This window comes from Drosophila ananassae, unplaced genomic scaffold, assembly GCF_017639315.1.
Source record: "Drosophila ananassae strain 14024-0371.13 unplaced genomic scaffold, ASM1763931v2 tig00000114, whole genome shotgun sequence".
NCBI classification, from domain to species: Eukaryota; Metazoa; Arthropoda; class Insecta; order Diptera; family Drosophilidae; genus Drosophila; species Drosophila ananassae.
The window spans coordinates 388,558-402,434 of record NW_025319117.1 but is presented as its reverse complement, the minus strand read 5'-3'; the positions used below and the strand labels follow the sequence as shown (position 1 = coordinate 402,434).

At 35.3% G+C, this 13,877-nt stretch overlaps 2 long non-coding RNA genes across 2 annotated transcripts; both read right to left on the bottom strand.

Annotated features, from left to right (window-relative positions):
- Positions 1–10,104: 10,104 nt before the first annotated feature.
- Positions 10,105–10,769, bottom strand: LOC116655211. The gene is made up of 2 exons (XR_004310360.2): positions 10,474–10,769; positions 10,105–10,393 (listed from the first exon to the last, which is right to left on the bottom strand). It is a non-coding gene; the product is annotated as an uncharacterized LOC116655211 (long non-coding RNA).
- A 1,633-nt stretch (positions 10,770–12,402) lies between these two features.
- Positions 12,403–13,067, bottom strand: LOC116655220. Its single transcript, XR_004310366.2, has 2 exons — positions 12,772–13,067; positions 12,403–12,691 (listed from the first exon to the last, which is right to left on the bottom strand). It is a non-coding gene; the product is annotated as an uncharacterized LOC116655220 (long non-coding RNA).
- Between the last annotated feature and the right edge of the window lie 810 nt (positions 13,068–13,877).

Sequence of the window (13,877 nt, the reverse complement as noted above, 5' to 3'; positions counted from 1 at the left end):
TTGACGAAAATATTGTTTAACCACCTATCACTGTGGACGGAAGTCCACAGGTGACAGCCGAGGTGACAGCCTGCATGCCTTGGCGTGCGCGAGGATACTCTAGCCGAAGAATTAAAAATTTTTTATACCAATCGAAAGGTATGGTTTCAATTAGATAATTTTTGTTGAAAAATATTCCAAAAGTTATTTGGTTTGGGAGAAATTTGGGTGAAAGTAAAAAAATTTTTAATCACTAAAGTGGGGCTGTGGGACACATTATAGTCCCCAGATAGAATATTATATTTTATATATTCACATTCCAGAGCTAAATACGCGTCGATTGGAACCTCAATCGACCCGATCGGATATTTCATTCAGAAGTTATTCGAAAAATTCGACTTTTTCTTCATCTTCAAAATGAAGCCAGTTTGCGTCGGTTTGTCGGTTTGTCTGTTTGCACTATTTTTTTCTTAACAATCCTGAAAAAAATTGGAAAATGTTTGTTACTATCATATGAGCAACTATTGTTCTACGACTATTGTTTTTGAAATACCTTAAGCTAACGTCAAAAAATTAAAAAAACGTTGTTAATTAAAAAATTCATAACTTTATAATTAAGAAGAGATATTAAAAAGAGCTTTACACCTTTGAAAGGGTTTTTTTTAAATATCTAATTCACTTTCTTTGAGACCAAACGTCTATATAGTACACAAAAAAAAATACACTGAAAATAAACTTTTTTTTTAAGAAAAAATATTATTTTTCAAAATTTGCTCGATTGATCCTTTTTATATTGCACGTGGAGATAGCTTTTGAGATGACGCAACTTTTAATATATCGCTCATATCTGGCAAAATCCGTTAAATCAAGTAAAGTCCTGTAAGTGCAGCTACCAATTTTGTGCAGCCTCCTGTGAAGCTTGCATTTACTTATACATGTGTGTGTATTTGATTGGCATCTTTGCTTTTTGGAGTCTGCATATATTTGGTCTATACCCTAAAAAATATGGAGTATATCTTTTCAGCTTTTAGTTTATTTATTAAAAAAAAAATAAAATCCAAATAAAAAAAAGGCTTTAAAAGTAAAATAGAAACATTGGCTCAACTAGGACTAGAACTTCTTTGCTTAATGGCAAATTTCGATGAAATTCTGCTTTGTGTTTCAATGTCTTATGTCTTAATGAGAAGACTTGCAAATCCAAAATTTTACGAGCATATGCCCCCACTGAGCATATAATGCATATAAATATAACTCTGCTTTACTTAAAATACAGCCACCACCGTTTTTGGTCCAAATCATGGATTAAAAGCTAAAATACTTTTCCAATATTTATTATTTTATATCGCACACCCAAAATAAATTGTAACATTCAACAATTGGTTTAAGTAGAAAAAATGGAGAAACGTAATTTCCAGTTTTTTTAATTTTTTATCTTTGCTCATTTATTTTAGATATATGTTTATATGTTTATTATATGATTGATCGGATATGCCATAACTTTGTTTTTATACCCTTGCAGAGGGTATTATAATTTTGGTCAAAAGTGTGCAACGCAGTGAAGGAGACATCTCCGACCCTATAAAGTATATATATTCTCGATCAGGATCACCTCCGTCTGTTTCTACGCAAACTAGACTCTCAGTTTTGAAGCTATCGAGTTGAAACTTTGCACACACCCTTCTTTCCTTTGCAGGCAGTATATAAGTCGGAACGGCCGGGATCGGTCGACTATATCCTATAGCTGCCATATAACTGATTGATCGGAAATGCCATAACTTCATTGTTTTTCAAGTTAGAAGGATGGGATTTTCAATGGGTTCCTCGGTAGACAAAATAATTCGATATACGATCCGTTATATATCTAATAATAAAAGATGCGTGACTGCAACTCAACTGCAAGGGTATATAAATTTCGGCTCCGCCCGAAGTTAGCTTTCCTTTCTTGTTTTTTTTATATTTTATTTTATAGTGGAACTCTCAGAGGGATAGGCCTCTCATCTGTTAATTTGTTAAAACAATTAGGTTTCCCACAACTACGAAACAATTTTGGATTTTAAATATATTTTTGGGCAAATTTTTAATGAAAATTTTTAAACTAACCAAATTCCAAAACCTTTGTAAATTAAAAATACGTATAACTTTAGAGCCACTGAAGCAATCGAAAAATTCTTTACGTCTTTGGAAAGGTTTTTAATTATTCCACCTTCTTGAATGCCAAAATCTATAGAGTTAAAAAAAAAAGAGTTTTTATGTTTATCCTTACAATTAAAGTATTTCTAACTGTGTGAATCGCCTGTCCAGAGGTTACTTCCATATATATTTTCTATATATTATGCGTTTTATTTTAAATAATTAAAGATCAATATATAAAAAAAAACAACTGATATCATATAAAAAAACCTCTTGACGAGGTAAAGTACCGGTGACGAACCTGCATGCGAAACCCAAAATATCCGATATCAATTTTAGTGACGAAAATATGCTATATAGGTGTACAAAATTGGATATAAAAAAAATTCTTGTTCGGCACGTGCAAGAAAAACAAAAAAAAAATCAGTCACGCCGAACAAGAATATTTTTTCAGAGTATTTTTTATATGATAATAAATTCAGTAAAATTATTATGAGTTTTTCCTTAAATCCAAAATTAAAACATGGTATAATCTACTGATTTCAAGAAGAAAATAAAAATCTTCCATAGGAAAATGTTTGGGGAATAATCATAGAAGACCAAAAATTATTGTAGACAAGAAAGGAAAGCTAACTTCGGGCCGAAGTTGATATACCCTTGCAGTTGAGCCATTTCCGATCGTTCAGTTATATGACGGCTATTGGATGTAGTTCGCCGATCCCTATGAAACTTGGCAAATAAGATTATTTTGCCCAATATGGAATCTGTACCAAGTCCCATTTTTCTAACTTAAAAAACACCAAAGTTATGCCAATTCCGATCGTTCTATGACAGCTATAGGATATAGTCGGCCGATCCTTATGAAATTTTGTACATAAGATATTTTGGTCAAATACTTTTCAAATAAACTTTTGACCAAAATTATAATACCCTCTGCAAGGGTATGAGTATTCCAAAGATTAGTTGGTACACATACATTTCAAAAATGATATTTACTAGAAACAATGATGGTCATCGCCATTATACGGCCTACATAATTAAACATATGGTAAAATTTGATTAATTTCTTCTCTTAGGTGTACCGCGGAAACTGTGGGTGATAGAACGAACCTATGATTGTTCTGGACTTTGGTTCAGGGGAGCCTAAAGGTTATGGAGCAGGTGAAATTATGCTTAGAGTTTTTTTGCTGTTGGCCTGTTCTATCGTCAAATTAATAAAAACCTCTTGTCTTATAAATTTTCACTTTCTAGAATCGACGGCATTTTATGCTTTTCAACAAACAATGGTTCATATTGTTTGAAGTGATTACCATTTGGTTTTAAAATAGCTTCTAACTATTTTCACAGAATGATCACTATAGGTGGATTACTTAATAGTCATAGGTTGCACCGAAAAACACAAGCTCAAGAACTTTTAGCGCGGTTCCCACTGCATACGTACAGCCCACCTCCCGTCCAACCGACCGAGGGACGCTGCCGCGTGACGCACGGCTCGAATCGCGGGAATAGATCCGAGATAGTTAAGCGAGAAGTAGGAGAAAGATATCACGAGGAAGAGTGTTGCACAGATAATGCGGTTAATATAAGCGATTTAAGGTTGTTAGTAGAGCAAGGTGACAAGATGTGGTAGAGACCATTGTAGTCCGAACATAATACCCTGAACGGATCGTGTTGGGCATATGGCGAACTACAATGGCTGAGGAGTAGAGGACGAAAGTTTCTAGTCCTTCTACTAGGAACGTTAAAATTAACGCGTGTTAGTAAATGCTGGCTGTCAATATTTCCATAAATAAGATTGTATAGAAACATGACACCCAGCATCGTTCTACGGTTTGTTAATGATGGTAAGTTGATTAGTAAAAGTCTACTACGATAAGCGGGGAGGTAAAGATTTGCATCCCAATTAAGTCCCCTAAGCGCAAAAGTGAGGAAGTTTTTTTGTACAGATTCAATATGATCTTGGTGTACTCCATATTGAGGACTCCAGACACACGATCCATACTCAAGAATCGGACGGACCAGTGATGTATATAACGTTTTAGTTATGTACGGGTCATTAAATTCTTTTGACCATCTTTTAATAAAACCAAGCACACCCATAGCTTTATTAACCATGGTAGATATATGGTCGGTAAATTTAAGTTTCAAATCTAATAGGACACCTAGATCGTTAACCTGAGTTAATCGTTCTAAGGCGTTCCCATAGAGAAAGTACATAGCCTGGTGAGGACTAGATCGGTAAAAAGACATTAGTTTACATTTTGATCCAATAAGCTTTAGGTTATTTGCTAAACACCAATTTTAAAGTTTATCCAAATCGGATTGAAGTCTAGACTGGGCGCTAGTGAATTTATACTGAAGGCATAGCTCAACGTCATCAGCGTACATAAGTACAAGTGAATTAGTTAAGGCAAGGGGCAAGTCGTTAATAAACAGAGTTAAAAGTAGGGGTCCAAGATGGCTTCCTTGGGGCACCCCCGATGTGGCGCGGACTAAACGCGAGGTAACATCTTTAAAGAAAACACGTTGGGTTCTCCCAGATTAGTAGCTCGAAATCCACATAAGAAGATCAGTTGGCAATCCCAAAAGACGGAGTTTTCTTATAAGATGCGAATGGTTAACAGAGTCAAATGCTTTCCTGAAGTCAGTGTAAATGACGTCTGTTTGTAAGCCATTCCGGAAGCTATCCGTGATAAAAGATGTTAGCTCCAATAAGTTGGTAGTGGTGGAGCGGCGCTTCATGAAGCCATGCTGGCACGGAGTTATTATTGAACTACATAGGTGTTGCAAATGTGGAGTGATAAGTTTTTCAAAGGGCTTTGGAATTGCTGCCAGTTCTTCAGAACACACCTGGTACTCCATCAGGGCCTGGCGAATACACAGGCTTGACCTTAAGAAGATCCGATAACACACCACTTTGGTTGAAAGATGGGCGAAATATAAAATTGGCTGATTAGATATCATAAGTGTAAGGCTGAGCTGATCTGCTGCTAGGTGAATACGTAGTTTGAAAAAACTGTGCAAAGAGATCGGCCATCGTCTTTCGTCTGACTTTGCCGTATCCCGACGTGTTTTTTGCGATTGCTCTCATCTTATTACCTACATATATCTACATATATATTCTCCGATCGAGTAATCCCGTTATATCATTGTTACTCTGAAGCGGTTATTCGTCACATTCGTATCTCTTTTGTTACATATTCTCTTCGACGTGCCTGCTCCGAACGTGCCTCTCTACAACTGAACTCTTTGAACTCTACCATTCTCTCTCTCACTACAGTGGACAAATCTCAGTCAATAATGAGTCTAATTTGCACTGCTAAGAAATGCGAGTTTGGAGGATCCATCACTGGAGATTCGTTTCTGTCCTGCTGGCTTTGCAACAACTGCTCACATATTAAATGTGCTGGTGGTGGGCACAATGGACGGATAAGCGATCTCATCACTAAGAATATTGGTCTGACATGGTCTTGTATTGCCTGCAGAGAAATTGAGTCTGAGATGCGGACCTTCATGAAGCAGACGAGAAACGGTTTTCTTGATGTCCGTAAGCAGTTTGCTGCACTCAATGAGCAATTCCTTACACTTGAGACCCAATTTCTTGGTCTCAAGTTACTAAGTGAATCTCCAAGGAGAAAAATTCCGAATAATAACCCGACGGCGGTCAATCTATTGGGCACTCCTGCTTCTCGTGTGATTCATTCGGATAAATTCTTAACTCCTAATACTTCATCGCCTTCTGTTGTTCCTGTGGAAGTGATCCATTCACCAAGTCTGCCAATGGAATCGTCAATGAGTCTTGTTCCACCTATTGTCCTGGATCCTCCATCGTTGGAAAGCCTCCAGGTTCCTGTTGCTCCGTCACCTAGGCCTCTCACTGGTGTGGCGCCTGAGTTAAAATCCTCTGGGCTTTCGCTGAGAGCTGTTGCACCTCGTAAAGCCATATTTGTATCCCGCCTCATGCCGGATGCCACTGTGGATGATGTCAGGAGTCACCTCTTAAAACATCTTAAGGTAGCTCCTAATGATATAGCGGTCTTTAAGTTTAATTTTAAACATAAGCGTAGCATATCCTCTTTCAAAATTGTAATTCCTGAATCCTACTTTGAAAAAGCACTTGATCCGTCAGCCTGGCCCGAGCACAGTATTATTCACGAATTTTTAGCTAAAGACCCTCTGAATCACAACTTTGCCGATTCAGCTCCAAAAAACTGAGTAATAATGTTTTTTCTTGCTGCTACCAAAACGTTCGAAGTATTCTGGGAGTATTACTAGGAGTGCTTCTTTTGAATTTGATGCTATTGCACTTACTGAAACCTGGCTTAATTCCTCTGTCTCTGATTATGAAATTTTTGTTCCAAACTACACTGTGTTTCGATTGGATAGGCCTTCTTTTGGTGGTGGTGTCCTCATTGCTGTTAGTATTAAATACTCGGCAATACCCTAGTTTAGCACTCCTCCTCCCCTTCGCAAAGTTGGTCATTGATTTTTCGAAAACCACTAATCTACTCCTTGAAGCCGCTTTTAGTCTGCCTCATGAACGATCTCATTTCGTCCTGAACAGCACGACAACCGTCACAGCAAAAGTGGAGACCAGACCTACGCGAGATTGCATCCGAAACTGAGGCCGTGAACCCGGCACACTTAGCGTGTAAAACGTTTTCACAGAGCCAGCAATGGATGGTAGGCTGGGTAGACGAGATTGTCTTATTACAAGACTTCAATGAACAGACCAATTTAAATTCCATAATTATTAAGATTTTAAATAATTAATTTATTAAAAATTATTAAAATTTCAATAATTAATTTATTAATAATACTGATGAACCTTGTACCACTGTACCAGGGAAACGAAAGGGGAAGATTGAAGAGAGCAGTTAGTGCAAGTTAGAAAAGAAAAAAGAAAAAAGGAAAAAAAAAAAAGAAAAAGAGCAGGGCTATGTTTGGAAGAAAAATTTATAAAATAATTATTTTACCTCCAAATATATCACTGCACACGCGAAGCGATACGGATCTATGAATTGCAATATTTTATTGTTTTTATTTTTTTTTTAAGTGAATAGAAATAAACACCGATTTTTTATGCAAATCTAATAAGCAAATTTTATGACAAATCTTATCTAGTGTGATAAAGAGAAATCATATAAAAAAACCTCTTGACGAGGTAAAGTACCGGTGACGAACCTGCATGCGAAACCCAAAATATCTGATATCAATTTTAGTGACGATAATTTTATTTAGGTGTACAAAATTGCATAAAAACAGTTTTACTAGTTAAACCAATTTTTAAATGTAACAATTTATTTTGGGTGTGCGATATAAAATAATAAATATTGGAAAAGTATTTTAGCTTTTAATCCATGATTTGGACCAAAAACGATGGTGGCTGTATTTTAAGTAAAGCAGAGTTATATTTATATGCATTATATGCTCAGTGGGGGCATATGCTCGTAAAATTTTGGATTTGTAAGTCTTCTCATTAAGACATAAGACATTGAAACACAAAGCAGAATTTCATCAAAATTTGCCATTAAGCAAAGAAGTTCTAGTCCTAGTTGAGCCAATGTTTCTATTTTACTTTTAAAGCCTTTTTTTTATTTGGATTTTATTTTTTTTTTAATAAATAAACTAAAAGCTGAAAAGATATACTCCATATTTTTTAGGGTATAGACCAAATATATGCAGACTCCAAAAAGCAAAGATGCCAATCAAATACACACACATGTATAAGTAAATGCAAGCTTCACAGGAGGCTGCACAAAATTGGTAGCTGCACTTACAGGACTTTACTTGATTTAACGGATTTTGCCAGATATGAGCGATATATTAAAAGTTGCGTCATCTCAAAAGCTATCTCCACGTGCAATATAAAAAGGATCAATCGAGCAAATTTTGAAAAATAATTTTTTTTCTTAAAAAAAAAGTTTATTTTCAGTGTATTTTTTTTTGTGTACTATATAGACGTTTGGTCTCAAAGAAAGTGAATTAGATATTTAAAAAAAACCCTTTCAACGGTGTAAAGCTCTTTTTAATATCTCTTCTTAATTATAAAGTTATGAATTTTTTAATTAACAACGTTTTTTTAATTTTTTGACGTTAGCTTAAGGTATTTAAAAAACAATAGTTGTAGAACAATAGTTGCTCATATGATAGTAACAAACATTTTCCAATTTTTTTCAGGATTTTAAAGAAAAAGATAGTGCAAACAGACAAACCGACAAACCGACAACTGGCTTCATTTTGAGGAAGAAGAAAAAATTGAATTTTTCGAATAACTTCTGAATGAAATGTCGGATCGGGTCGATTGAGGTACCAATCGACGCGTATTTCTCTAGCTCTAGAATGCGAATATATAAAAATATTCTATCTGGGGACTAAAATGTGTCCACCAGCCCCACTTTAGTGTTTAAAAATTTTTTTACTTTCACCCTAATTTCTCCCAAACCAAATAACTTTTGGAATATGTTTCGACAAAAATTATCTAATTGAAACAATACCTTTCGATTGGTATATCATTCATTTAGATCGGTTGACTACAGAAAATTTTTAATTCTTCGGCTATATATAGAGTTTTCTCGCGCACGCCTAGGCATGCAGGTCGTCACCTCGTGGACTTCCGTCCACAGTGATATGATATAAATAAAAAAGGTAAAATTTGATCAATTTCTTCTCTTAAGTGTACCGCGCAAACTGTGGGTGATAGAACCTATGTTTGTTGTGTACTTTGGTTCAGGGAAGCCTAAAGGTTATGGAGCAGGTGTCGGCCGGTGTAATGAAAAGTTTACAACATAAATTAACATACATTTTTTAGGAATACATTAAAAATAATGATTATCAATTGATCAATTTAAATTAGGAGATTCTAAGGGGAAATTTTTTTTCTTTGATTTTGAGTCATGAATGCGATCTGATTTAGCCACGATTTTCTGCGCGGAATCGTGCTTTCTTTTCGGGCCTGATTCCGATCTGAAATTCAAGAGTCTGAATCAGGGGAGATTTCGAGACAATTTTCACGCCGGAATCCGGATTCGAAATCCGGGCGGATTCTGAGCCCAGCAGTACTTAAATTCCTGGCCCCGACTTTTCCGATGTATTCCTTAAAAATTCTTGTAAATTTATGTTGTAAACTAAATTAATATGTTAAGTAACATTACACTATTAATATTGAAAACTATATTTAACTAGCTGTCCCGGCAGACTTCGTACTGCCAGCTGTTGTTTTTTTTTTTGTTGCGTTCAGAATCTTCTTTTGTGACAAAACTTAAAAGTTTTCAAACTTAAAAAAATTATCTGATACAGTAAGAACTGAAGATAGCTAAAATTAAGTTTCGCGGAGCTATCATTTTAATCATTTTCAATCCCAAAAATTAAAGAGTACCCTCTTATTTTATTCAACTTCATTTATTGAATAAAACCATAAAGTTTTATAATTATTTTCGATACATCATGTTGCTTACTTATAAAGAGTTTTCCTGAAATACTGGCTATTTATAAAATTTAAATTTCATATTCACAGACACGTACTGTTAAAATACAGTGTGTTAATTAATTAAAAGCTTTCTCATAAACTATATTTTATTATTTTCGATACATCATGTTGCTTACTTATAAAGAGTTTTCCTGAAATACTGGCTTTTTATAAAATTTAAATTTCATATTCACAGACACGTACTGTTAAAATACAGTGTGTTAATTAATTAAAAGCTTTCTCATAAACTATATTTTTTGTTTTATTTTGTGGTGCGTAAATAAACAAAGAAGACGGTTTTCCGACGACCGAACACGCGACGTCTAATTGTCCACCCGCGAAATAGGGAAACTCCAAGTTGATTCCACAAACTTCTAATGATTGTCCTTCCGATTAATTTATAGTCGTCGCAAAATCCAGACGTATTGGAAATTGTAAGCGTTTAAAATCGAATGGTGTGTCCGTTGGAATCATTGGTGACCGCGGGATCAAGACATCCTCTCCTTTGTATTTTCCTTTTATGATTGTTGTCTCAATGACGTTATTCATCAGTCTTTTCACAGCCAGTCTTCCAGTATTATGGCTATCAGATGGCATCCGATCCAATGCTATTTTGATCATGTTTACTAAATTGTTATTCTGATGAAGAAACATTTGTTATTGTTGGACAATGGTTCTCTTTACTGTTGGTTTGTGAGCACAACGAATATTAATTTCCGCATCTGAATTGCCCATAAAATAAATTTGTAAAAATTGATGATCTGCATCAGGTAGTGGTATCAGAGTTCCCAGTAAGTGATAAAATTGTCCTTGTATCTGTGATTTTTCAAAATTTGGCCATTAATTATTTCCTATATATATATTTGAATACAAACTTGAATATTTTTATATAATACCTTAAAAGTGGGCATGAAATTGGCTTGTATAATATGTGTAGCACCAAATGATGGCATCTGAACAAAGTTGTTATATTTCTGAATGTTGGTCAAGAAGTGGTTCGAATCATTTCCAATCCCAGAAACTAAGGAGCGTAAAGGATCTGGTGGTGGGACCAATTGTGGCAATTTTACTTTGCCTACAGCGCAACATAATCCAGTAGATTTACCAGTGTACTTTAACGCCTTACAATATTTACAAATTGTTTTCATATCCCCAATTTTTACTGATTTGTCGGCACAATAATCAATTGCCGGATCATTGTGGAATGCAGCTCGTTCAAGAATCACAGGAGCACTGCGTCTGCGGATTCGCTTAGTTTCATTATGTCTAGCTTGCTGTTGATGTGTTTAATGTGCACGAACTCGTTGCATTCTAAGCCTATCTCCTACATTGCCACTCACTAAAGAACGCAATTCTGACATAGCAATACGACTATTTTCTTGATCTGTGCGGTTAGCACTTGAGGTAGCTCTTCGCACATTTAATTGACTACGACGACCTAAGTCAAACCGTCTTCTCCTCGGCATCGTAAATTGTAATTAATAAAAGTGAGAAAATTTCCCGCAAAATTTGAGAAGTGAGAAAATTTCAAATTACAATTTTTTCCAACTTTTTTCACAATTTTTCAGTAAACACAATATCGGTTTGTCACATAAAATTAACTGAGCAGAGAACAATGAGTAGCTGTCAAACAATGTATCACGTACCGGCGCCTACTATTATTGTAGAAAAAAGAGAAATTAAAAATTTTGTCTAAAAAATAAAAATAAAAATTTAGGGGTGGACTACCCCTAACATTTAGGGGGATGAAAAATAGATGTTGGCCGATTCTCATAGATACCGGATAAGCACAAAAAATTTCATCAAAATCGGTCAAGCCGTTTCGGAGGAGTATGGTAACGAAAACTGTGACACGAGAATTTTATATATTAGATAATTACTCACCCTGGGATTCGAACCTCTTGCTTTTGCTTTTGTATACTGGACCGACATGCACGCCTCTAAGGTATCAAGGAATCGCGCGTACTTTGTGACTGACTATACTTTAACTTATACTTTACTTTAACTAATATACCTCTACAAATTTGCATGTTTAAAACAATCTCAATTATTAAGAATCCCCATTTAAAAAAAAATATTGAATATAAAAGTTTATTTTGAGACTGCGATATTAAAATAAAATGAAAGTAAACAAAAATCAACTCATAATAAAGACTTTTCCGCTTGGAATCGAACCCACGACCTTACGATTAACAGGCAGATACCTTAATCATTGTACCATGGGGTGAAAGTTTTCCGGCAAAATATTTAGAATAACTAGAAAATATTAGTGATTAATAACGGCCGAATATATCCTATAGCTCTATATAACTGAACAACCGGAATTGGCTTAACTTTGTTGTTTTTGAAGCTAGAATGGGACTTTCAACGGATTCAGTTTTGGACAGTCAAATCCGATCTTTCATAAGGATCGGCCGACAATATATCCTATACCTGCCATATAACTGAACGATCGGAAATGTCACAAGTGTGCTATTTTTAAAGATGCTTGGGACTGTTTCTATCATGTTTAATAGAAAATGTATTTGATGGTGAAATTCTGATAAGGATCGGCCAACTATATATGATCCGATATATATAATAATAATATAAGCTTCTGCTTAACTGCAAGGGTGTATCAACTTCGGTTCCTCTCAAAGTTGGCTTTCCTTTCTTGTTGTTATACCCTTGCAGAGGGTATTATAATTTTGGTAAAAAGTGTGCGTACTGGACGTACAGACGTACTGGAAATTGTAAGCGTTTAAAATCGAATGGTGTGTCCGTTGGAATCATTGGTGACCGCGGGATCAAGACATCCTCTCCTTTGTATTTTCCTTTTATGATTGTTGTCTCAATGACGTTATTCATCAGTCTTTTCACAGCCAGTCTTCCAGTATTATGGCTATCAGATGGCATCCGATCCAATGCTATTTTGATCATGTTTACTAAATTGTTATTCTGATGAAGAAACATTTGTAATTGTTGGACAATGGTTCTCTTTACTGTTGGTTTGTGAGCACAACGAATATTAATTTCCGCATCTGAATTGCCCATAAAATAAATTTGTAAAAATTGATGATCTGCATCAGGTAGTGGTATCAGAGTTCCCAGTAAGTGATAAAATTGTCCTTGTATCTGTGATTTTTCAAAATTTGGCCATTAATTATTTCCTATATATATATTTGAATACAAACTTGAATATTTTTATATAATACCTTAAAAGTGGGCATGAAATTGGCTTGTATAATATGTGTAGCACCAAATGATGGCATCTGAACAAAGTTGTTATATTTCTGAATGTTGGTCAAGAAGTGCTTCGAATCATTTCCAATCCCAGAAACTAAGGAGCGTAAAGGATCTGGTGGTGGGACCAATTGTGGCAATTTTACTTTGCCTACAGCGCAACATAATCCAGTAGATTTACCAGTGTACTTTAACGCCTTACAATATTTACAAATTGTTTTCATATCCCCAATTTTTACTGATTTGTCGGCACAATAATCAATTGCCGGATCATTGTGGAATGCAGCTCGTTCAAGAATCACAGGAGCACTGCGTCTGCGGATTCGCTTAGTTTCATTATGTCTAGCTTGCTGTTGATGTGTTTAATGTGCACGAACTCGTTGCATTCTAAGCCTATCTCCTACATTGCCACTCACTAAAGAACGCAATTCTGACATAGCAATACGACTATTTTCTTGATCTGTGCGGTTAGCACTTGAGGTAGCTCTTCGCACATTTAATTGACTACGACGACCTAAGTCAAACCGTCTTCTCCTCGGCATCGTAAATTGTAATTAATAAAAGTGAGAAAATTTCCCGCAAAATTTGAGAAGTGAGAAAATTTCAAATTAAAATTTTTTCCAACTTTTTTCACAATTTTTCAGTAAACACAATATCGGTTTGTCACATAAAATTAACTGAGCAGAGAACAATGAGTAGCTGTCAAACAATGTATCACCTACCGGCGCCTACTATTATTGTAGAAAAAAGAGAAATTAAAAATTTTGTCTAAAAAATAAAAATAAAAATTTAGGGGTGGACTACCCCTAACATTTAGGGGGATGAAAAATAGATGTTGGCCGATTCTCATAGATACCGGATAAGCACAAAAAATTTCATCAAAATCGGTCAAGCCGTTTCGGAGGAGTATGGTAACGAAAACTGTGACACGAGAATTTTATATATTAGATAATTACTCACCCTGGGATTCGAACCTCTTGCTTTTGCTTTTGTATACTGGACCGACATGCACGCCTCTAAGGTATCAAGGAATCGCGCGTACTTTGTGACTGACTATAATATACCTCTACAAATTTGC